General features: G+C 41.8%; 1 long non-coding RNA gene across 1 annotated transcript in view; it reads left to right on the top strand.

Annotated features, from left to right (window-relative positions):
• The window catches only part of LOC132228315 (uncharacterized), a 209,461-nt gene that overhangs the window by 86,111 nt on the left and 96,735 nt on the right, over positions 1–26,615 (top strand). The gene's annotated exons all lie outside the window — the stretch shown is intronic.

The raw sequence follows: 26,615 nt of genomic DNA, 5'->3' as shown, positions 1-26,615 counted from the left end.
TCATGGAAAACTGTGTATCTAGATCCCTGTTTTCAGTGAGAAGTGATCAGAGAAAGTTGAGTACATTTTATTTCTATCTTTGTGACAAAGATTATGTGGTTGTAATTTTTCACCAACTTACTTTCTTACTGGATGTTGGAAATGGCATTGCTAGACTGGCACTGGAAGTGTTAAACCACAAGCAGGTTCACTTTCTACATCAGTCTGGTTGAGTGAGTTCTCTGATCAGTTGTACACTGTTGTAAGGTTTCTGGGAGGTGACTGAGGGGTAGAGAATATATCATCCTTTGCCAAAATAATTGGGTGCTTAAAACATATTCCAGGACATTTTTTCCCTCTGTTTTATATACTTGTTAAGAACTCAGCTTTAAGAGAAGCAAATTTGAAGATGATCCATGATGTGGAATTCTACCCCTTGTTTCTTCTCCAACTTTAATGAAAAAATTATTCTACATTCAGATGATATGCAAATATTTCATATGAATATATATTTGCCTTCACTGCAGGGTGAAGAGAGATCTCTCTATTGAGCTGGTGGATCACAAAGTTGAACCTGCTTCTGAATCAGTGAAAGGTCTTTGTAAAACACAGACTGATGAATTCCCATCCTCAGAGTTTCTGAGTTGGTAGGTTTGGGGTGGGGCCGGAGAATTCATATTTCTAACAAGTTCTCAGGAGATGCTGATGTTCCTAGGCATTCCTTGAGAACCTCTGCTCATTATAAACTTGTGAGTTAAGTGCAAATGCTTATAGAATTTTTTGAATATCTAAGTCTTCTCATACCATAGTTTCACAGGTAAGTGAAAATTGCATCTGAAGTATATAGTTGGAAAAGAAAGCCCAGAAAAATGTAGGCTGATGAAGCAATTATGGGGAAGTTCCAAATGAAACAGGATGATCAACTTCACAGAACACACACCTGAATGATTCTATTGAATACAGGGTTTGAGGCACCTCAGCTGTGAGGTAAGGTGTGTCATAAAGGCGACCTAGTGTGACCTACTGGTATGTCTCACCTTCCAAATATGGGCTTTGCTGGGGAACCTCTGGGGAGCACATTGTTCTGGCTCAGGGACAACACTGCCTTCCTCAGACTGAATCACCTGTGCCATTAGCTATGGAGCACGCCTGACAAGGACCCGGGCATTCTTCCTCAAATTACCAAAGCACGAAAATGTACACACTTTGAAAGAGGCCAGTTTCTTTTTACCTCTTCATGCCACTTCCTGTGGAACTGGAGAAAAGAGCTTTGCCTCTAGCTATGCAGAGTCATCATAGGTATAAGCTCATTTTCTTTTCCAAGGTTAAAATGAGCTAAAAAGGAGAAGACCGCTGTCCTCAGCCTGTGACCAGGAAGACTTGTCAGCTTATGCTACACCAAGATGGGATTCAAGCTGATTCATTATGGAACCCAAGGCCAGAGTCAGAATTTGCCGGCCTCTCTTCAGTTGGAGGGGTCATATCACAGGAACAGAGCTCGACTTTCTCTTTCCAATCGAGTCATGAACAGCAGGGCTGCCAAACCTCATGATCTACATGGGGAGGAAATGAAAACTTGTCCAAAATCAAGGGTTGCCTGATTCCTCCTGGGCAGAGGGACCACAATGAGGTCAGTCTGCTGTAACTGTCACCTGGGAAGGCTCAGTGAATTCCTGGAATACCAGGCACTGCCGCTCCCCGTCTGAATGCAGGAACCAGAGTCAAGCTGACTTGTCTTTGACAGAGTGACCTTTGAATTCTTAAAATGTGTTCTGACTGTTGTCTAGCCCGTGGGAGATGTGATTACAGTAATTGATGGGCCTGTGATAGAGACTGCTTTCTGAAAATGCAGAGTTGGGTATTTTGAAAGTGATTCCATGAACGCTTATTTATACATGACTCCAGTTTTCTGTATGTGAAAGGCTTGTGGCTAATGTGTCAAATGAGGACAACCAAACCACGAAGGTCTTTTCCCTAGAAGATCACAGTAGCAGGATTTAAGGCTATAAAAGTGCAAATTTTTGAGACAATGTGGTCACTGTTGTAAGATAATCTTTACGTTTTCTTTAATTTTTTAAAGGGGGGGGTGCTGGGGATAGAGGGAGACAAAAATAAGGTAAAAGTTTATACTTAATTCAGAATCTATGGCTACATCTACCTGTATATTGAAACATCTATGTTATTTAGCAGGTTAAAACAGAGTTTCAGAGTTGAATATCTTTCTAACACTCTGAGAAACAGTGACTTTAAAAATGTATTAAAAAACCCCCAGTGAATACAAAAAGAACAGCAACTGTGAGCTATACCTTGTTCTTCATTAAAATAACTATCTTTGGTCAAGGTTTTTTGGTGTAGTTGTTACTTCCATTTCAATATTAAGTGATTGTTTTTGTATCCTTGATTTAATGGGTTTATTGTGTAAGTCTCTATTATTTTAATTCCTCTCATCTACTCAGGAAGGAACAGTAAAGAAACCCAAGGCGCCCTAACCGGTTTGGCTCGGTGGATAGAGTGTTGGCCTGCGGACTGAGGGGTCCTGAGTTTGATTCCAGTCAAGGGCATGTACCTTGGTTGTGGGCACATCCCCAGTGGGAGGTGTGCAGGAGGCAGCTATTGATGATTCTCTCTCATTGATGTTTCAAACTCTATCCCTCTCCCTTCCTCTCTGTAAAAAATCAATAAAATATATTTAAAAAAAAAAGAAACCCGAGGCAATATAGATGATGCTTTCAACTGTTGGGCTTTATCTGTAATCTGCCTTCAGTGCTGCTGATGGAGTTTGTTTCAATAATTGGATCCAAACATACTTTTATGCTCATTTTTTAGCTTGTGATGAAAAATGTGGTATAAGCGTAGGGAGAAAACTGACCTCCAAATAAAAATTTCTTTCAACCTGGTATTTTGGTGCTTATCTTAAGGTTAATTTTATTTCCATATTTCAACTATTTTCAAAAAAGCCTCTGGGAAATATTTAATTATTTCAATGTAACTTACTTATCAATCCCATGAGTGTGTCATGGCAATGATGATGATAAAATACTATAACACTTCTGTAGTCTGGGGAGAGTTGTCATAGTTCTCTCCAGTAGTTCAAGAATGAGGTTGAAAGAAAGCATATGCTATTTGCAAATGAGAAACAGATACAGGTATGAAGAGACATGACCATGACCATTCTACAAATGATAGTCTAACCAAAGCTGGGTCCTGACCTCTTATGCCTCAGGTATCTATTTACCCTGGGCAAGACCATGAGGACCAGCATGATACTCAGAAGACAAGTCAAATGAGGACAACCAAACCACCAAGGTCTTTTCCCTAGAAGATCACAATAGCAGAATTTAAGGCTACAAAACTGCAAATTTTTTTCCTGGGCATTCCAACTTTGGGTTCAATAAAAGTATGTCATTTGCTAAACATGCTTGCTAAAAAGTGGTTGGTGAAATTGTTCCTACATGATCTACATGGGTGCCAGTTGCAAGTGGGCAAGTTGAGCCAGAGATATGGCAGTGGTTATGTCAGAACAGGCAATCTCTGCTTTGTGACTGTCAGTGTGGCTTGTGTAGTTCATGCCACTAGCTTGTAATCATGCTTCTCCACCCAGTGCTCGGTCCTTATCACAGCAGCAGGTAAAGATGGCAACCTAGAAGACAATTGTGACATCTTTCAGAACTAGGTTACACTCCCTTTTTTGTAAGAAAATATCCTATCTAATAATAGAGAAACATGGTAATTAACCATAACTTTGCTACCCTTCCCATTGGCTAATCAGCGAGATATGCAAATTAACTGCCAGCCAAGATGGCGGCCGGCAGCCAGGCAGCTGAAGCGAGCAGGAGGCTTGCTTGCTCCAGTGACGAAGGAAGCCAAGATTCCCCACCTGCCGCAGCCCAGCTCTGAGCTCCAGATGCAACTATGTTGCAATTATAGAACCTAAACAAACCCCAGATACCTGCTTTCAGCCAGCATGGCCTCAGAGCTTAGAGCGGCCAGTGATGGCAACAGAGTTTCAATTATAGAATCTAAACAAACCCAGATACCTGCTTTCAGCCAGCAACTGCCTCAGAGCTGGAGCCTGCTCTCAGCTCCAGTGACAGCTATAGAAGGTAAATAAATCCCAGAATAAAAAAAGAAAAGAAAAAAGGAGAGGCTGGGAGCTTCAGTAGCCCACAAGCCTGAAAACAGCCCTCAGCCCCTCACCCAGACTGGCCAGGCATCCCAGTGGGGACCCCCACCCTGAAGGGGGTGTGACCAGCTGCAAACAGCCCTCAGCCCGTCATCAGGCTGGCCAGGCACCCCAGTGGGGACCCCCACCCTGAAGGGGGTGTGACCAGCTGCAAACAGCTATCATCCTCTCATCCAGGCTGGCCAGGCACCCCAGTGGGGACCCCCACCCTGAAGGGGGTATGACCAGCTGCAAACAGCCCTCAGCCCCTCACCCAGACTGGCCAGGCACCCCAGTGGGGACCCCCACCCTGAAGGGGGTGTGACCAGCTGCAAATAGCCATCATCCCCTCATCCAGGCTGGCCAGATACCCAAGCGGGACCCCCACCCTGATCCGGGACACCCTTCAGGGCAAACCAGCCGGCCCCCACCTGTGCACCAGGCCTCTATCCTATATAGTAAAAGGGTAATATGCAAACTGACCCTAACAGCAGAAGGACTGATCACTATGACACACACTGACCACCAGGGGGCAGACACTCAATGCAGAAGCTATCCTTTGGTGGTCAGGGTGCTCTCACATGGGAGGAGCTCTGCTCAGCCACAAGCCTGGCTGATGGCTGCCAGTACAGTGGTGGTGGTGGGAGCCTCTCCTGCCTCCTCAGCAGTGCTAAGGATGTCCAACTTCAGTTTAGGCCTGCTCCCCGCTGGCAAGTGGACATCCCCTGAGGGCTGCCGGGCTGCCAGAGGGATGTCTGATTGCCATCTTAGGCCCAATCCCCCAGGGAGCGGGCCTAAGCCAGCAGGTGGTCATCCCCTGAGGGGTCCCAGACTGCGAGAGGGCACAGGCCGGGCTGATGGTCCCCCCTCCCCCCCAAGTGCACAAATTTTTGTGCACCGGGCCTCTAGTTTATAAATATTTTATGATCCCATGTTCGTGGATTTTTTTATTCTTATCTTAGTGGTGAAGAATGGTCTAGCTGATTGAACTGAAAATCAGAGCCTGGTGAGGCCTCTCCCACATCAATGACAGAACCTCCAGGCCCCTAAATAGAAGTTTTCTGCCATCACCTGAAGGCTAGATCAATTCTCCTCTCTTCTGTGGGTCTGTTTCTTATTGTCAGCAACATCCTACCCACTAAGAAACGTAGATGCTCTCCAACTTACATCCCAATAAACCTATCTTATGTTGACAATATCATTAAGTTGAAAAATGCACTTAATACACCTATCCTACCGAACATCATAGCTTAGCCTAAACTACCTTAGACAAGATCCGAACACTATATTAACCTATAGCTGGGTAAAATCATTTCATGGCTGCTGCGCAGCATCATGAGAGTATTGTACAACCTATTGTTAGCCAGGAAAAGATCACAATTAAAAATTTGAAGTGCGGTTTCTACTAAATGCATATTGTTTTCACACTATCATAAAGTCAAAAAATTTTAAGCCAAACCACTGTATGTTGTGGAGTATCTGCAGTGTATTGAAGATTTTGGGATCAAAAACTGCATTTCAAGTAGGAAATTTGTGGATATTCTGGCAGGGGTCATGAACTTTTCACTTGTGGGTCATGTGACAGTTTTTAGAGGCAATGTCACCAGGCAGTAATGTGTTTAGTCTCAATGCAAGTATTTTACACCTCTTCTCTACTCTAGCCTCTGCTCCATCCTTTTGTGTTGTATTCCTGGCTCCTAGAGGTTTCTTGAGATCCTTGTTAGGTTCATGGGCTCCCAGTTGATCCTCCTTTAGAAGTTATGTTTCTCTTCCTAGTTTTACCTTGTTTCAGCCACTATTAAATCAGAGCTCTATGTAAATGTTTCTGGTCCTTGTGGGAAAATGTTTCTTTTGTTACCAGGTACAGCAATTGAATCCAGGCTACATTTACCTCATCAACAACTGCCAGACCCTGAGCTGTACTGCTGTTCTTTAGACCTTGGCTCAGTGGTATCCCAGAACTTGCCTTCATATGGTATGGTTCCCTTTAACTCGCTCAGACTTTTCTTGGGTTCTTCATCCTCTACCCCCCACTCCAGGACTGGGTTATTTGGCTTTTACCTTCTGTCCAGCTTCCTCCTAGGTAATTTGTGGTTCATTTAAATTAATGTTGGCAAAACCTCCTCATTGACATATACTATATGTAAGATCACTCTTGTCTATATCTATGAAGACTGCACACTCCATACATACAACTGGAAGGTTGATGTTCAATTGACCTATTGCCGGGGTCCAACCCCAGCAGGTCCAGGTGCCGGGGTCCAGCCCCAGCGGGTCCAGGGGTCCCCAAAGGTGTGGACGGAGTCGGCGAAGAAGGAATGACACAGGGACTTCTCCAGCCAGGTTTGGTCGCCATGTTCTAGTCAGGTTCTCTTGCCAATTTCTGTAGTCAGGTTCAGTCCAGGATCCCTTGCCATGTTCTCCCGCTAGGCTCTGTCTCTAGGCTCCGAGGCCAGTCCCTCTCCAGGATCCTCCGGCATGCTCTCTCCAGCGAAGTTCTTCTGTCTCTAGGCTCCGTGTAGGCTCTGTCTTCTTGATTCTGTTCTAAGTTCTGAGTCTTTCTGTCTTGTTACAACTGTATTTATACCAGTTGATTTAATCCTATCAATCTCTATTACAAAGGTTAGGGCGTTTCTTATCTCCATTCCAGGGAGAAAAGATTATGTAGTTTAAGCATGATTGTTCGTAGTTAAAGGGATTAATTACCCACCTGGCACTTAGTTGAGGGGTTTTATTCCCTCCCTAACTTCAGGGGAAAATCCCTACCTGGGGATTCAACCTTTCTCGGAGAGGTGACCTTGGTTAAAACACAGCTCCAAGAAGGTGAGCAAACATATTAAGAACAGTATGCCATATATGCCAGGTCCCTTGAAACAGCAAGGATGGACCGGCTCCCGGCAACCTATCCCCCTCCCTATGGCATTGGTGTGAGGTAGGGATCATTATTGGCCAGTGAAAAAAATAAACTCATACTATTTAGAGAACTTCTGTAAGTTCATGCAGCTGGTGAGTGGATGAGCACTGGCCAGGATTCACAAACCAAAGCACTTTCTTAGCACAAGTTCAAGGATTGGGATAAGGGAGACACAGACAATATATTTCCTTGTCCAGCTCCAACCTGAGGCAGTCGTGTAGGGCACCTGTGCCTGGGCAGGTCCTATAGTGTGAGGGATAGTGGTGGGCAGCAGTAGCATTTAGCCCAGGCTGTATTCTGCAAGGTGAATAGACTGTTAGTCACTGTTCAGGGGCTAATTTGGGTCGAGGAGTAGCATTTGACATCATCACAAATGTTCATTGTATTCTCAAATCAATCTCTCCCTGATAGCCTCATCTCATTGGGAAGTGGGGACAGAGAGACACAGGTGGGGGGCCAACGGGAGCTGAAGCTGCTGAGACTCTCTTAGGGGTATGAATTTGGGGGTGAGGATGAAAGGGCAGTTAGGGAGATCGAGGCATATTTTGACTACATTGCCCCCTTCCTCAAAACTCTTGTTCTGTATACAGAAATGTGAAGGTAAGTATGAAATGGGTGCTAATACTCAAATCAATTTCAGGTGCTATAGGATGTAACCATACTTTTAAAATTATATGTTGCATAGAGCAAGTTTTGAAAGTTTCCTGTATTTATCAATGGCTAAGACTTCAAGTTTTTTTTTTTTTTTTAATTTCTTCAGAGTCTTAGAGTTCTACACACTCATATATTCTTAATAAATGTTTACTGAATAAACTGAATAAAGAAATGAATAAATGAGATTTTCCATTCCTAATTTCTTAATTCCTTTAGCTTTGTGCTCCTCGACAAATGTACATTCAGCTCTTACTAAGATGATGCACTTCTGTGATCAAGACTGATGAGAAATTTGCTCTTCTGAGCTTACATTGTGAAGGTACAAAGAAAGATGACAAACCTACAAAACAACTGAGCAAGAGAATGACAAGTGCTACAAAGAAAATATAAAGTTATGGGGGTAGGGATGATGTTCTTTAGCTTGGATGGTCAGGAAGCGTCTGAAGAAGTATTATATGAGCTAAGGTCTGTATGGTAAGAAGGAGCCAACTATTTACGGATTTGGAGAACCCTTAAGTGTGAAGACACTGGTGAGGTGAAGCTGTTTCAGGAATCCATGTGGACTGAATGTACTGATATCACCCCTGTTTGTCAGGGCTGCTATAACAAAGTACCACAAAAGAAATGGCTTAAACAACAGAAATTTATTGTCTTCGTTCTGGAGGCCAGAAGCCTGAGATCAAGGTTGATTGTTGGTTCTTTCTGAGGGTTGTGAAGGAGAATTTATTCCATGCTTCTCCTAGTTCTGATGGTTTCCTGGCAATCTTCATTGTTCCTTAGCTTGTAGATTTCTGCCTTCATTCTCTATTATGTTCTCCCTGGGTGTGTGTGTGTGTCTGTGTCCAAATTCCCTTTTCATAAGAACACCAGTCGTTTTGGGTTAGGTCCCATCCTAATGACCTCATTTGCTAAGTAGGGTCATATTCTGAGGTACTGGGGATTAATATCTTTTTTGGGGAGACACAATTCAACCCATATTATCACAACTAATGTATGTGCTGAAATGTCTCTGTTATATGTGTTCACATAAATGTGTTTGGGTTTTCTCCTCTATCTGATTAGGTAGCGAACTCTCTAAGATATATGCATTAATCATTGCTCCTCATAGATATTTCTAGCTCTTCACAGACTTATTTCCTGGCTGATAAAGGAGCATTGAAAAAGCTACCAACCGACTCAATGTTTAATCCCCCAAACTGGGAAATCACCTTCACTATGGGCAAAGTGTTGTTTAATCCTCAGAACTTGGATATTGCCTTCACTGTGGGAAAGTGTGCTTCATTCAAATCTCCAGTGGGTTTAGGAGGAGGCCCAGTGATTCCAAATATTTGATAGGGGGCTGGGCAATTTGACTTGTCTTAAAAATGTATATGTACAGGCTTTGTTTCCTCTTTGGAACACTCTGATCAAAACAAGCTGAGTAGACCGCACACATGGTCACAATAACAGGTGGTTTGAGAGGTCCCCTGTGGCTTGTTGGCCTGCAGAGCATGGCCTCCTTAGGGCCTTGAAGTAAGGCGGCATCGTGGTTGGGCCCCTCAAGGAGGCCGGCCCCACACAGGGAGCCAGCGGTGCTTGTCTGCAGCTGGCCTTGGCCAGCTCTTGACTCACGGAATGAGTAACAGGGAAGTGCAGACAATGCTGAGAACAATGTAGGGCAAAGAACTGTTGATGAAAGGAAGTGAGATTTGTCAGGGCATTTCCCCCTGGCTGCTCTCAAAGCTGTGCTTGGTGAAGCATGCCTGTCTCCTCAAAGTCTGAATGGAATCAATCATTCAATCAGCCATAATGAAGAGCCTGCCAGTCTTTTAAATAACACCTCTTCTGTAGAAAGCACACCTGGTTGGGCACAGGTGGCCTGGGTTCAGGTCCAAGTGCCACCCCCAGTGTAGTCACATGACCTTAGTCAAGTTGCCCAACCATGAGGAGCTGTAAGTTTTTCTCTGTGAAATGACCTACAGTAAGGTACTGCTTTCCTCCAGTGGTTAGGAAAATCAAACAATGTAGAGGAATGTGACTATCAAAGCATAAGATGATCTGTAAGCCATTACCAATGCTACTTATGATTTTCATATTTGTATGTTTCACCAAAGTTAATGCAATAGAAGGAAAACATTGAATCAGGAAACAGATGGAAGGGTCTGAGAAGGGAGCAGAAGGCTTTTGGAGGTGTATTTGTCCTAAGCAACGCTTAGATTTGTTTCCTCCAAGCCGGGCCCAACTCTGGGCAGAAACCGAAACCACCCCACAGGGTAGCTACTGCGATGTATTAGAATGACAGAGATAAGTTTCTGAATAATTTTTTATTTAGCCAGCTTGGGATGTACCTCATGTTACCCACCAGCAATATTCTTTAAAAGTTTAGAGGAAGTAAATTGGATTTAGGGTAGACTGAACCTAGTTGGTTTGTCCTATTTTTTGGGATTCTTTTGGCTCTGTTCCTTAACCTGTAGTTGGTGTCCTCCTGGGGTGAGAAGTAACATGGATACAGTAGTTCCTGCCATCCCATCCATCAGCAGCTGCACCGGAGGAGGGGAGGTCACACTGAAGCTCTCATAAAGGCAACGAAGCTTTCTTTTCAAGCTGCCAGCTTTCTCATTTCTTATTGCTTATTCCCAGATTTCTTATTTCTAATTTAGTTACCTGTGATTCCATGGGTAAGAGGACAGGATTACCTTTAGGAACTGGGAGGGTAGGGTCACATGAGCTGAGTAAGATCCGTATTCTGTTGGAGGAAGGGGGACTGAGGCTGGCTAGGTAACCAGCTATGACTTCCCCCGTAGTAGAGCCCAGACTGGAATTCAGATTTCTGGGTTCTTGTTTCAGTGCTTTATTCCTCCTTAGCAGAAACATTAAGATCAGTAAATTAAAGGAGGTAGAGACAAGAGGTGTAATGTCTGAGCTAGAGATTGACCATGATTAAGGATTAGCTTCAATGGGTACAAATTAAGGAGTTCCATTTCCCTATGATGTCATATTAGCGGAACATTAGGGAAACCTTGTATTAAGTAGAGGGCCCCAAGCATGGCCCTGCAGTTATTTTAATGCTCTACTCTCACTGCCTTGAAATTCTTAATAATTTTGATCACTGGGTCTCACAAACTATGTAGCTAGTCCTGGTCTGGTGAAGTAAGAGACACAGGTATTGCTGCTATGTACATTTTATACAAGAGAAGACTGGGGGTTAGGCAGATTAAATGGCTTCCCTGAAGTCACCTTACTAGTCAGGAGCGAACTCCAGTCCTGAGGACTTACACCTCTCAAACCAAAGTTTGGTCTGATTTCAATGTAATGTGCACATTTTTGAGAGCTTGCCCATTCCATAACTGTCCCACACCTTCTATGAGGAGCCTCTCAGCCCTGTTTGTACCAATTAGAATTGGTGCCAAAGCTGGGCCTGGCTGGGCCCAAGTGTGGAGTACACCCATCTTTCCTGGAGTGGTTTAAGTAGAAGAGTAAGGCTTTCACCCAGGGACACTGTGCTGGGACATCATGCTGAGAGGTAGCTTTGGACTTAATGTCCCCAAGGTCTCTGCTACTTGAACTTCTATAACTCTGGGTCTTTATTTTTATACTGCTTGACTAACGTCAAGAAACACTTGATCTTTGTTGACTTTAGAGTTCTACTTGGTCTGAATGGGATTGCCCTTACTTTTAATAGCAAATGAATGCAGGAGGATCCTTTCGAAATGGGGCCTTGTCCTATACGCCATTTTGACCCAATGGAATTGAAGTAATCTAAAATCCACTCTCTTAGCAGCCCCCTTCACCTTGGTCAGAATCTATGTCAATATTTTCAAATTTATTTTCTGTACTGAATAAACTTTCAGATGCTGGCTTTTGAGGCAGATATGCCATTTAGGTGATGCAACATAAAAATTGCTGGATAACTACATAAACTCTAGGTAGCCGCATTTCTAACATATGTGTGTCTCTTCTCTTGGGGCCCAGGACAATACTTCCAGCACAATGATTCCAAAACGTTTTGTTCAAATAACACTCTTTAAAGAATTTCTCCAGTTTAATGGGAGCTAGGATATATAATTAACTTGTACTTGATTTTGAATAAGACACTAGAGATTTTAGAAATTCTTAATAATTGAGGGATTTAGAATATCAAACTACCTCCAAAGATTTAGACCCAGTAAGAAAAACTTCAGAATAAAACATAAAAATTATTAAATTTATAGTTCAAATTTAGAAACATGTAATTAACCTTCCTCATTCTTGTTTTCCTCCTCTTCCCCCTCCTCCTTTTCCTCCCCTCCTCTTCCTCTTCCTCCCCCTCCTCCTCCTCTTCCTCCCCCTCAACCTCTTCTTCTTTTTCTTCTTCACTGCCTCCCCCTCCTTCCTCCTCCTCCTCCCTCCTCTTTTTCCTCCTCCTCCTCTTCCTTCTTCTTTTTCTTATCTGGAGGCTGGGCAATCCCAGATGAAGATTTTCCCTTTAATATGATAGAAAAGAAAAACAGGTGTCTGGGGAATAATGGGTTCTTATGACCCTTCTCCAGGCTCCTGGAGTGATGTCTGGGGACCTGTGCTGAAGCAAGAACAGTTATTCATGTTGAAGACTATAAAAATGAAGCACAAAACAGGAGGAAAAGAATGAAAAGAAATTTTTTTCAGTCTCAGATTTAATCTTTAGAGATTTGCTCTGCTTTTTAAACTGTTGACTTTATCACTGTCCAGAAGGTTGAAGTTTATAAACAAAAGGCATTTTCTCAGTTGCTATCTTCACATCTCAAGACAATGTTATAAAACACATGCAAGGCTTTGCCTGGAAATTTCTGAGCCCATGTCAAAATTTAATGACTAGATTTTTAATCTGCTTTCATCACTACGGTTCCAGATCTCAACTAATGAGGGTGGTTTCAAAGTGCTTTTTAAAGAATGCTGATAACAAAACAGTCAGGAGGTTCTAAAATCATTCTAGAATCTGAGCTGTCCTACACCAGCTATTTGAAGTTTCTCCTTCCCAAATGACACCATTCACGTAATTCTTACTAAGAGGGAAATTCTTTGTGGTCTGGGGGGGGGGGGGCGGGGGGAGTGCGCATGCTCACATGCACACTTGCACACATTTTAGGTGAAATGGTAGAGAAGGTGTCCTTCTTTTGCTCATCAGATGTACCTTTATCCCTCTCTGTCTGCCACTGCTCCATGCTCACTTACTGTTAATCATGGTTAGCTTCTTTTTATGTAGAACTAGCATATTACTTACTTCTGACCCCTACCTGTGGTTATTCAGAATTCAGTCTTAGAGAACATAGTTTTCCTGTCTTGACTAATCTTCATCATTTTATGTAGCTCCAGCCATTTCTGTTTCTATTTATTACTGTGCTAGTTGGTACAAAACATGAAGTCAGAAGGTCCAACTTAATGCCTATGCACTCTGTAAAAAATCCGTGCGATGCCTGTGACAGCTGTAATGAGGGGGAGCTTCTAGGCCGCCTTGTGTTATGATGCACAGAAAGACATCCATGGGGCTGAAGATGACTGGAAGGCGTTTAACAATTACTCACAAACCCTTAACTCCATGTTCTCCTCTTTATCTTGCTCTCTTTTCTATGGTTCTTCTCTCTCTCCCACTGTTAACTAGTCCCCTGACTACCGCAGTTGGATTTATAAACTGCCTCTTTTGTAATAAAACGCCTTTCAACTGGACTTTGCTCTTTAAGTATTTATTTTTTTTTACCATGCATGGTATGAGTTATACCAACAAATTCTAACTCCTGGGGTTTATGAGTCAAGTGGAAGGTGCTGCTGGAACAGCATCCACCACACATTCTTATCAAACTTGTCAGTTCTTATCGGAGTCTGCATAGAGATGGTTGGGGCAGTCCTGTGATGCTGCCCATTAGCACGTTGCCAGGGCTGATCCTGTTACTGTCATGAAGTGGCCAGGCTGAGTGATGAGACACCTGGCACATCTCACTGACCTATCTTACCCAGCCTTCCACTTCAGGACATCTTTTTAGCCTGGCCAATTGCTCGAAGGTGATGACAATTTAGATAAAATTCTTGTTCGCAAATTCTTTAAATCAGCTGAAGCAAATTCTAGACTTACTGCCAAAAGTGAGAATGCATTAGAAATCCCATTGAGCCTGATAAGATCCTGAGCACGTGGCAGGGAGTCAATAGATCCCCAGTAACATTGTACTTGATCTATCCTTAAGTAGAATCTTCCTTGAGATCGACTTGGGGTCTTGTAATACAGTTATTTGCAAATTTGCTTTAGTATCTATTTAATCAAAGTGATGGGAGGGCTTTTTGCTTGTTTGTTTGTTTTTTGTTAGTCCTCACCCAAGGATATTTTTCTGTTGATTTTTAGAGAGAGTAGAAAGGAGCGCGAAAGACAGAGAGAGAGAGAACATCTATGTGAGAGAGAACATCTATGTGAGAGAAGCATGCATCCAGACCCAGGTCTGCAATTGAGCCTGCAACCCAGGTATGTGTCCTTGACCGGAATCGAACTGGGTACCCTCCTTCAATCTGTGGGTCAATGTTCTATCTACTGAGCCAAACTGGCTCAAAGATTTATTTTTTACAAGCAGGTAATAATTATGTTTGATAATTTTTTTCTTTATAGGAAAGCATCAAATAAAGATGAGATTTAGAAGACTCTGTGTCCATATGTGCACATATAACGGGGCCAATCTGTCTAAAAGATTATGTTTGATCATATTTTCCATAGTCAGCCTCTATTACCTATTATTCAGTTTGAATCTAGAAATACCTATAATATCAAATTAATGGAATGGTCAGTCATTTCAAAAGGCATCTGCATATGAACAGTTATGACCATACTTTTTTCCTTGATGTAAACCTTTTAGTAATGAAAATGAACCACAAAACCATGCTAATTTTGAAAAAGCATTTAGTTTGTGTTAAAGCCATTATCTGCAATGGAAAAAACATGGTGGTATGTATTTAACACTTAGGATCCATTGTCAATGAAAGATACTTCTCAAGGCCTGGAACTCAGGAAACTCAGAAGGGAAGCTCCAATTCCGTATCGAGTTGCTTGCCAAGCCTTTGGTAAGTCTTGGCAGGCTTCCACGTCTGTCCTGCCCCAATCTGACCTCTGGAGCCTGTGAGCGCTGGCACCCTCTGAGTACTAGATGGCATGAATGGTCAGTGGCAAGCGTCATCTGAGATGTCAATCAACTCGATATCAAAGGTTAATCTCTTTCATGTTAGTTACCTAAGTGTAATTTGCTGTACTTACTAAGCAGCAAAAACACTTCTTCCTGTGACATCCATTGGCTCATATATTTAGGCATGGTTCATGGACCTCTTTAACTTCTGGACTCTATTTTTTGGCTAATTGTTTTTCCTCTTCTCATATAGATCTTGTTGTGCCTCAGCATTGAATGGATTGCATTCATGGAGTTCTCTAGTTTGAGATGTTAACATATATTGTTTTTCTTGTACATTGTATCTGGAAATGTTTGGAAATATTTACCTGAGAGACAGCAGTGCTTTTTAGACTTTCATTTCCTCTGAACATAGGGAAATGTGACTGATAGAATCTCACAAAACAGCTCATGATTTTCCAGATCCCTCAGGAGTAAGCCAATGGGGATTTTATGAATGCTATCTGTCTTATTCTAACCCATTCCAGATTATCAAAATGCCTTTTAAGAAAAGCAGAAAGTCAACTGGACAATTGGGCAATGCCTCCTACAATGAAATAGGCAAATTTTTGTCTCCTCCCTTCCTTTTCTTTTCTTCAGCCTGCTCCTTCCCTTGGAATTTGGTTCTGACTTGTGCCTGATGTCCCTGTGGCCTAGTAGACCATTTTAGAAGCTACCACTGTCTATGAGGAATGAGAGGGGAAATGGTAGCAGGTAAACAGAGCTGGTCAATGGCCTTCTTCACATTTCTCCACAGAAAATTAGAAACCACTAGGAAAGAACTATTAGAGTGAATTATTTTTATCTAAAGTGTTACCACATATTACTGTTGCCCTGACCTGAGTTGAAGGAAGCACAAGTAGAGGTTCTTTCCAGAATGTGCTAGAAAAATGTCCACATGCAGCCATGCCTTAGGGCAGGCAGCCCTGGGTCTGACTTTTATGTCCACTAGTTATTTGTTACCACAGGTCCCAGGGCAAGTCTCTGAACTTCTTTAAGCTTTAATATTCAGTGTCTTAAAAATGTGAATGACAATTCTCTTTTCATAGTGGTTGTGAATATTCAATGAGTTGATTATATATAAGGTACTTAGCACAGGGTGAACCCTAGAAAAGACTCAATATATGATGGGCATTAAAATGATCATAGTATTGTTCCTATGAAGAGGGAATCAAGTTAAAGTACACGTTAAAGGAAAAACATGAAAGAGGAAAAGAGAGGCCAAGTGCGTGTAGGTGTGTGAGCGTGCATGCACGTGTGCTGGTGTAAGCGGGTTCAGCCATGTTTCCTTGATGGCAATGATACAATAAAATGCTGCTGCGGCACTATGAGAAGTGCTCAAAGAGTATAAAATGCAGGGTCAGTTATTTGGAGGTGAGTGAAATGATGAGGTTGGGCCTACCCAGGGAACTGGTCAGTTCTGGAGGTCAGGAAGCCAACTGCCAATAGTATTGGTTCCAAATTTGAGCTACTGATTTGGAGTGCATTGTGGCCCAGTTTCAGTGCATTTGAGTTTGTGGAATGGGGTGTGTCTGAGGGGTTTAGTTCCTGCTCGCTGCTGTAGCCATGTTTCTTCAGTTATTGACCAGCTGGTGTGTGGCCTCTCACCTTATTCTCTATAGCCTCATGATGGCTTTGACCTTTAGCAAGGTATCTTGGAGAGCTAGACTTCTGGGGAGGACATTAGGGCTGGAAAGAGCTCTGAACCTAGCAGAGTGGCTTTTCTTCAGTAACACTGAGCAAAGGGAGCCCCAGATGGGTAAGAAGAGATGGTCCCACAAGTGGAAGAACACCTGGAATCTGGAATCAGGGTTGAAGCTTGACAGGAACCTAAAGGAGGCTGAGGAGCAGGAAAGGGACTGGAGGAGGCAAGGGTCAGGGAGAAAACAAGCATTTTACGTTCTTTGTGAGGAAGTGCTAGGTCCTATGTCACCAACGTCATGAGCTGCAGTGGGCAGCTCAAAGGCTCTGGAGCTTACAGTTCACCTTTTAGTTGGATGTTGGGTTAGTTACTGAAACTCACCATGCCTCTGTCTCTTCCCTTTTAAAGTAGGGGTAATAATAATACCTTGCTCATTGGGTCATTGAGAGTGTGATACAGAGTCTGTTATGCCTCTTATAAATGTTAGCTGTTAACATTTTTATAGGAACAGGCCTAAGATTCTATCTTTGTGTGTTCCTGCTGTCCTGGCCGCAGGAAGAGATCGTTTCTTCTATCTCTTTCACTTGTCCCACTCTTCTTGTGTTCAAGAATCTTCAAAATCCTTATCAAAGGCATTCATTCTCTACTTAACTGCATGATGTTAACTCCACTGGATGGAGTAAAATATCTGGCTTCCCTACTGAAAGTGAAAGTGTTTTTCTAAGCCTAACTTGAAAAATATATTCCTGCTTGTTGGGTTCACTGTTCTGGGATCAATAGGTGCTGAACAGGAGCAGGGAGGCTTTCTGTTGGTTATAAATCAACTAGTGGCCCAGTGCATGAAATTCATGCACATTAAAAGGGAATTAATTATAGGAAATATTTTAATATTGCTATTTGCCCTTTCTCTATAATAGAAGTGTCAGAGATGAAATAAAATTAGTAAAATGTATATGAAAATCTCCCTCCTGTCAGAGTCTGGGGAGTGCCATGGGACCCAGAGTCAAGTTCCCGCCCACCTACATGCTCCTCAAAATCACACGAGACCCAGACCCAGCCAGCCCCACCCCCATCAAGCCCTGCCCGGTGGGGGCACAGCCTCAGGTCCCCCAGCCTGGCGCTGGGGAAGGTCATAGCCTGAGGTCCCCCGTCAAGCCCATCCAGGTGGGGGGCATGGCCTGATGTCCCCTGTCAAGTCCTGCCGGGTGCCACGCAGCCTCAGGTCCCTGCTGATTGGTCGTTACGGCATCACAGCATGATGACCATTTGCATATTAGCCTTTTATTATTATGATGGGGGTGAGAGTCAGGGGGCTGCTATCAATTGGCTAAAGAGAAGTTGAGGCATAGATAATGCTAGCCCAACTCAATGCTTAATAGATTAACAAGTGAATAATTAAAATCTGGATTTAAAATAAATAAGAAAAGACAAAAAAGGAAGAAATAAAAAATATATGGATTTAAGTATAGTCCAATTTTAAAACTTGTAACTCTAGCCCAGGTTGTAACTCTAGAGATTATAAAAATCTCTAAACATTTTTATAAAGCTGTTCAGCTACAGATCCTACAAAAAGAGAATATATAGGAAGGTGTTAGGCTATCGATGCATAAAAATGAGTATAATTCAACTATTTCTTTTAGAAAATAAGTGATGTTAGAAAACACAGATGTTATTTTCAGTAAATGAATGTTAAGAAAACAGACTTTAATAAGGTTACACAAAGTAAAAAAATCTACACAGCCCACTTGCGCAAGGATTAAATAAGTTCTGAATAATGATTTTTTAAATGAGAAAAATAAGACACAAAAAAATATTTTCTTTGGTTGCAATGAAACTGAGAAAGGGAGAAGAAAACTATTTCATTTAAATAAAAATGATGAAATAAAAATGTGAATATAGGGGGAAAAAAAGCAAAGAAAACTGGGACAGATTCCCAAGCAGCATACACTGGTGACAAAGACTTGGAAGAATAAGGTCAAAGTAGCAAAAGCAGCTCATAAGACACCACTTGCAGAAGGCATAAAAGAACAAGAAAATGTTACTTCTTTTTTTTTTTTTATTAGACAGGGATAAAGAGACAATAATAATGCCACCAAAGAACAGAGGTGTTTGATGCTCCTTAAAAAATAATCTCTATTTTTTTTAAAAAAGAAAAAGAAAAAGAAAATAGGATCAGAAGACATAAATTTGGAGGATGGAGAACATAGGCATGGTGTATAATGTTTTAAATGGGTTAAGGGCATTAAAGTCAATGCTAGGCTTAATGTACTTGCATTTCAGGGTATAAAAATAAAGTTGCCAGAGACATTTCATAAATGAGTTTGTTCAATTGGGGAGGAACCCCAAATTGTAAAAAGCTGCCACACCCATATATGCCCATACACGTTGATACACACACACACACACACACACACACACACACACACACACACACACACAGACTTAGGCAATGAATCCTAAAAAACTTCAAATACATCATCAGCAAGCATCTTGAATAAAATAGCATGTAGGGGGAAATTTCTCATACTAAAAATGGGCATCTCTGCCTGGCAAATGCAGTTTCTTGTTCTTTAGAGGGACTGTCCTAGTTATCAAGGGGATTTATTGAGTATAACATGTTGGGCTTCAGAGTGACCCTGTGTCTGTGCAAAATGATGATTTGTAAACTAAGCAATATGACCATATGTGTGTGTCTGAACTGAACCACTTTTCATGCATTCTGGGTCCTGTGTCTAATTTGCCATAATTTTTCCCTGTTAAATTTTATAACAGAATATATTTGAAGAGAAATAAATTTCATGCATTGTACAATGGTTGACCTCTATTACAAAAGGTATCAAAAGCTTTGGTGAGATTTAAAATGAATTTTGACTTTCCAATAATATTTCTATTGACTCTCAATAGTAGCCTAAAAACCATTCTGTAGTTTCCTTAGGCTTGACATAAAATAGTAATTTGTATAACGCAGTTGTTTTTGAATTTTTATTATTTAAAACAACAAACTAGGGCTCTAGCCGGTTTGGCTCAGTGGATAGAGCATCAGCCCACGGACTGAAAGGTCCCAGGTTTGATTCTGATCAAGGGCATGTACCTTCGTTCATGTACCTCAGTTGCAGGCTTGATACCCAGCCCTGGTTGGGGCTTAGGTGGGAGGCAACCAATTGATGTGTCTCTCTCACATTGATGGTTTTTAAAAAAATATATATTTTATTGATTTTTTACAAAGAGGGAGGGAGAGGGGTAGAGAGTTTAGAAACATTGATGAGAGAGAAACATCAATCATCTGCCTCCTGCACATCTGCTGCTGGGGATGTGCCTGCAACCAAGGTACATGCCCTTGACCGGAATCGAACCTGAACCTTTCAGTCCGCAGGCTGACACCCTATCCACTGAGCCAAACTGGTTAGGGCTCACATTGATGTTTCTCTCTCTCTCTCTCTCTCTCTCTCTCTCTCTCTCTCTCTCTCTCTCTCTCTCTCCCCCCTTCCCTTCCACTCTCTCTTAAAAAAAAAAAAAAGAAAAACTAAGAAAAGCTAAATATTAAGAATATTTAATAACATATTTTTTTGTACTTTTGCTGAGCTTTTTATCAAATTTCTTATGGAAAAATTCTGCTAATATTATTCTCACCCACCCTTATCAGTGAAAACTGTGCAATTTACCTATTATATGGAAGGAAACAGGGGTCAACAACTCAGCAAAATTGATATGGTCTTCATTTTTGGTAAAGGCTGGGAATATTTTCTTGGTGAATATTATATGACTACAGGTTCTGATCATTCATTCAGTTATGCAACAATAGTTTCTGTGCAAAAGAACATACTGTTTGCTTGCTCAGAACGAGAGACCTGTTCTGAAGTGGGACCATGTTGTAACCCCAATACTCATATTGTGGCCTGCATATAATGGTGTTCAATACATACTGGGGGAATTGAAATAAGCGCTTAGCATTTTCCAGATTATGTTAAACTCTGGTTCTCACCCGTCTGTTTTTCTGAAGAAGGCCAGGAAGAAAGCTAAAATCGGGGCGGGACGGAGGAAGGGCTGTTACAGAGTGGAGGAGACATTTACCTGAACCACATCTATCAAACCTGAAAAACAAAGTCAACGTTTTCCTTCCTCAATCAACTCACTTTTATCTGCCCAAAGTTTATGAGAACATGCACATTTAATTCATTCTTCAGGGTGCTCAGAGCTTCAGTTTTCAAATACTTCTATATGCACCTGGACATAGGAAGCGGAGCCAGTGAATAGGCCTGGAGGGGATGTAGTTTATCTTCCTTGGTCACTACCGAGCTCAGGCATGAAGAGCGGGGATTAACGCACTGTCTCTGTCATCAGAACGCCTTTCAATTCTTGCTGCTGTAAAGGGTCTGGAGGAAGAAGTCATCGCTGGCCAAAATGATGTGGGCAAATGCAGATGAAATCTCAGATGCTTGTGTTCTGAGGACGTTTGCGGCTTATGAGGAAAGCTGTGTACTTTGCTGCCAACAACATTAAAGAACCAGAGTTTGCCTAGCCCACAGGACACTGGCCTTTAAGTGTTCAGGGATGTACAGCTCTCCTGTTGAAACAATGTGGTCTATCTTAATGGGAAGGTACTTTTCAGGGCCAGGCCTAGCTCTGAATGATGGTGTCATACTGAGGGGAACCTGACCTTTTCATGTTAGTGATTCTATCTTTAGTAGTTGTTTTACAGGCTGGTTATATTGCTAAATATTGTGAAACATATTCGAAGAACGATTGTGAATTAGTTTGTATCTCTCTTTGATTATATAAAGCATGGGTGGAAAATGTCCGACCCGAGGGCCATATAAGGCCCTTAAAATAATTTGTTCTGGCCCTGCCAATGCAAATATTGAAATAAGCACTTAGCATTTGCCAGAACTCAAAATTATAGGTGGAACTCAAAATTCAATAAATCTAGGAGCTTTTAGCATAGCAACATAAATTTATATTAAGTGAATTATATTAAGCGAATGATATAAATATCCAAATGGCCCTTGGTGGAAAAAAGGTTCCAACCCCTGACATAAAGTGTTTATTAATCATAGGGCCTGGCTTAAAAGTTTTTTCAAATCTTAATTTTAGTTGGTATATAAGCTGTATTAGTACATATTATCTTTTAAAACATACATAATTTATGCCACAAGCTTTTGTCAAGATGCATGTTCTTTTCTTCTCAAATACTAAGTTCTTTAGCTTCTGTGGAAAGGATTGATTAGCTGTCCATCAAACCAATTTCTTATTTTTTCCTGGATATACAACTAGACTACTTTTCTCAAAAGAGACTATATGATGTAGTTCTAGACAAAATTATGTGTGCCATTTCTAGGCCTGGCCAACTAATGAGCCTCCATGCCCTCACCCTTCCACTTTCCTAAAGACGATGAGCTTGATCACCATGGAAGCAATAGGTTGAAATGGCAGAGCCACAGAGTGAAAAGAGCCTGGGTCCTTGGATCGCTACTTGGAGGAGAGCTGCTTCCTATTAGGAATATTCATTTCAGACTTTATGTGTGCAAAAAATAAACTTCTATCCTGTTTGAGCCGATGTATAGTTTTGGGTTTGTTTGTTATAGTAGTGAATGTTATCTTAAATGGTACAGTCTCGGAGAACCCTTAAGAAAAATGTCCAGCGGTGCTACACATTGAAAGATCATGCACTTTGGGGCACAACAGAACTGGGTTGTCGTCATGGCTATGGATGGCCTCTGACAAGTTACTTTACTTTTTTGAGTCTCCACTGGGCAGTGTCAGTGCAGACAAGCAGCAGACCTGAGCTACTTGGTCTGCACACATTTTGGGCTTAAGTGAGAATACTCCTTCTTAATGGGCATATACTATGAGTAAGCTGGTATGGTCCAGAAAGAGCATTAGAAAATTTCTTCCTCCTTCCCCCACCCCATCATGGCTCATGGTTCAATGCTAGCTAAAAATTCTGCTTTGTTAAGAGGCTCAGAGAAGATGAGAGTAAAAGTCATTCATATGAGATGTCAGAGTACCTGAATGTGACTTCACATCAGTGTTCCTCAGAGTGAAACCTGTCAGGAGCCATATTTTCAATTACTATTGAGTGAAAGCATCACTTTGCCCTACCCTGGAAAAAGAGGTGAAATATATTTTTTAGTAGAGAAGGGAGGGCTTCACCAGCCACAGTTTGCATGTGGGCAGATCTGCTTATAGCTGAAGAACTATGATTTCAATATTACTGACCTACCCCAAAGGAAGCAAAAATGCCTAGCTGCAGACACAGCCTTGAACTCCAGATGGGTTGCCTGCTTAAGAGCCATCTTTGGCTTCTTCCTTTACTGATACTCAAGGGTAAATGGTTCTTGCTGGGCTAGCGGGTCTGAAATACTTTGTCTTTTCAAGTCCTTGGGCTTTTTATCCTTTAGGGAGTTACTTGGGCTGTGATGTACCTAGAGGGCTCAATTACATGGCTTGGCTGGGAAAGAGAGAACCAAGTAGTAGAGAATTCACTTTTTCTATAGGGAAGGACTCAGCCAGCTTAGAAAAGTGACTTTCAAATTTTAGATTGAGTGGATATTGTTTTTTAGAGACTGGTTAAATTGCTAAATGTCATGAAAAATATCCACTAGCGAAAAGATTATTAATTAATTTGTATCTCTTTCTGAATATTTAGATTATTTCCTGTTTGTAGGGCCTATCTTGATACTACGTTAGACTAATAAGGAGATATCTCCATGATCTCAGGATTGGATTATCCAGATTATTTCAAATGCTTTGCCAGTGCAGGCAGGCAAAATCAGGATCCTCTTTACTTTGGTTTTCATGTGCTTTTTATTATTTTATATTTTGTTAATCCTCACCCGAGGATATTTTTTCCATTGATTTTTTAGAGTGAATGGAAGGGAGGGGGAGTGGGGGAGAGACAGAGAGAGATAAACATTGATGTGAGAGAGACATGTCGATTGGTTACCTCCCATATGCACCCCAACTGGGGCCAGTGACTGAGTATGCAACCAAGGTATGTGCCCTTGACTGGAATTAAACCCATGACCCTCCAGTCCCCAGGCCAATACTTTTACCACTGAGCCAAACCAGCTAATGCCATGTGCTTCTATTTATTTATTTTTAAAATCTTTACTGTTGAGAGTATTATAGATTGTTCCCCTTTTTCCCCACCTCTGTGACTCTCCCCTGTGCCTCTGTTCCTGTCCCACCCCAGTTCTTCACCACCCTATTGTCTGTGTCCATAGGTTATGCATATATGCATACAAGTTCTTTGGTTAGTTTCTTCCTGCCCCACCCCTCCCCCTTCCCTCTGAAATGTCTCAATATGTTCCATGTCTCCATGGCCTCTGGTTCTACTTTATTCATCAGTTTATTTGTTCATTAGATACCTTGTTCATTTATTTTGATCTTTAGATTCAATTGGTGATAGATATATTTATTGCCATTTTATTGTTCATATTTTTAATCTTTTTTTTCTTCTTCTTCTTACTAACCACTTTTCTCTTGCTGCTTTTAAGATTATCTCTTTGTCTTTAACCTTTGGCATTTTAATTATGATTTGTCTTGGTGTGGACCTCTTTGGGTTCCTCTTGTTTGTGACTCTCTGTGCTTCCTAGACTTGTAAGTCTATTTCTTTCACCAGGTAGGGGAAGTTTTCTGTCATCTTTTCTTCAAATAGGTTTCAATATCTTGTATTCTCTCTTCTCTTTCTGGCACCCACATAATATGAATGTTGGTACACTTGAAGTTGTCCCTGAGGCTCCTTACATTATCTTTATATTTTTGTTTTTCTGATTGGGTGTGTTTTGCTTCCTCATATACCAAATCATTGATTTGATTCTCAGAACCCTCTACTCTACTGTAAAATCTCTCTAAATTATTCTTTTAAAAAAAATTTTAATAAAGTTAGTGCTAGACTATTATATCTCCCAAATTTGGTTGTAGTTTAGGAATAATGTAAAAATCAAGGGAATAAAAATTTGCCACATTCATATATCAAAAACAATGAATAAAAGCTCATTTACATTTGACAATATAAATATTAATTCCTATGATTAATTAAGCATGAAGTTCTATCAATTCTTCCATTGAGATACACCTTAAATATATTACTTCAGCTCTGGTTATAGACAGCCACCTCAATTCCATTTATTATCACCTCAGTCCTGATCATTATAGTTACTTTCAAGGTAAGACTGAAGCCTGTCCCCTTCATTCCTGCCTATATTGCTATACTATTTTATTTATTTATTTTTTTTACTTTTTTTTTATTGATTAAGGTATTATGTATGTGTCCTTATCCCCCCTACTCTCATGCCCTCACCCCCCTGGTGTCTGTGTCCATTGGTTAGGCTTATATGCATGCATATAAGTCCTTTGATGATCTCTCCTCCTTACCCCCACCCTCCCCTACCTTCCCTCTGAGGTTTGAAGGTCTGATCGATTCTTCTCTGTCTCTGGATCTGTTTTTGTTCATGAGTTTATGTCGTTCATTATATTCCACAAATGAGTGAGATCATGGATATTTATCTTTCTCTGACTGGCTTATTTCGCTAAGCATAATTCTCTCCAGTTCCATCCATGCTGTTGCAAATGGTAAGAATTCTTTCTTTTTTACTGCAGCATAGTATTCCATTGTGTAGATGTACCATAATTTTTTAATCCACTCTCTAAATTATTCTTTATTTCAGCTAGTGTATGATTAATTTCTGCCTGGTCCTTTTTATGTCCTTGATGTACTCACTAAGGTTCTTGAAATTCTCATTAAGATCCCGACAGTCTCACTGTGTGCTTTGGAGCTCTCATTAAGATCCTTGAGCAGCCTTATAACCATTGTTTTGAACTCTGTATCTAGTAGTTTGCTTGCTTCCATTTCATTTAGTTATTTTTCTGGAGATTTCTCTATTCTTTCATTTATTAGGTAAAGCTGCTATGTCTCCTGGAGTTGGTAGAGTGGCCTTGTGTAGTAAGTGTCCTATAGGGTCCCTGGCTCAGCCTCCCTAGTCACCTGAGCTGGGCACTCTAGGTGCATTCCTGTGTGGGCTGTGTGCACAGTCTTGTTGTAGTTGGGCCTTGACTGCTGTTGGAGTCACTGGGAGGAACTGACCTCCAGGCCAATTGTCTGTGAGGACCATCAGCAACTACAATGAAAGAGCTTCTGTGCTGGATACAGCCCTATGGAGCAGGACTTGTTTCAGTGGGGCTTTGGTGCTTACTGAGTCTGCCCCTGAGTGTGTCACTCGTGGATGTGTAAAGTTGTAATCTGGTAGGCTGTCCACTGGGTGCTCTGGGGTCTCCTAGGAGGTGCAAATTCAGCCACTGCCTGAAGCCACCCGCCAGGAGATACAAAGTGATCTGCAGATGGCTGCTACTTGTGGGGCTTGGAAGTGCCCAGATGAGGTCAAGCTCTCTTGGGCCTCTTATTGATAAGTATGGTGCATGCTGACACTAGCTTCTGGTTGTTTGAGAGATTTTAGGAAATTTTGAAGCCTGAGTCAGGACAGGGCATTCATATAAAAAAACTGCTGCAAACAGCTTGTGTGGGGCTGCAAATTGATTGGGACGGGGTCTCAGTAAATCACCAGGGCAGAGAGAACAGTATAAGCCACACTGATGGAAACTCAGACCATGGCTGCCAATCAGCTCTGTGACGGGGGAGGTCTCAGCATAGGAAAATTACCCCTGAAGGCACTCCTATGTGGATGAAAGCTGCCCCCAAGTTCTTGCTCCAATGCCTGACCATCCAGTTCCTCTCCATATGTCTCTGGATCCCCTCAAGCTGTTACCTCAGTGCTGGAGCTCAGAGGGAGCACATCTGAGTAAGTTCATCCACTGGCCCTTTAGGAGGAACTTCCTGGATCTCCAGCAACCTCCGTGTCACAAAGCCACTATCCCCCCTGGTTTTTATAGCTTGAAGTTTTGGAAGGCAGCTATGCTCACCACTATACCACCAACGCTATAGCTTGAAGTTTTGGAGACTTCTCTTCCCAGCTCTGGAACTCTGGACTGGGGGTCTGGTGTGGGGCTTGGACCCCTTGCTCTTCATGGGAGGTCTCTGTAGCCGAGATATCCCTCCTGATTTAAAACACGCCACATGTGGGTGTCAGACCAGCCAGTTCTGAATCTCTGCCCCTCCTATCAGTCTTGGTGTGC

The sequence above is a fragment of the Myotis daubentonii genome, chromosome 2, assembly GCF_963259705.1.
Source record: "Myotis daubentonii chromosome 2, mMyoDau2.1, whole genome shotgun sequence".
NCBI classification, from domain to species: Eukaryota; Metazoa; Chordata; class Mammalia; order Chiroptera; family Vespertilionidae; genus Myotis; species Myotis daubentonii.
This window is presented reverse-complemented; position numbering and strand designations above follow the sequence as displayed.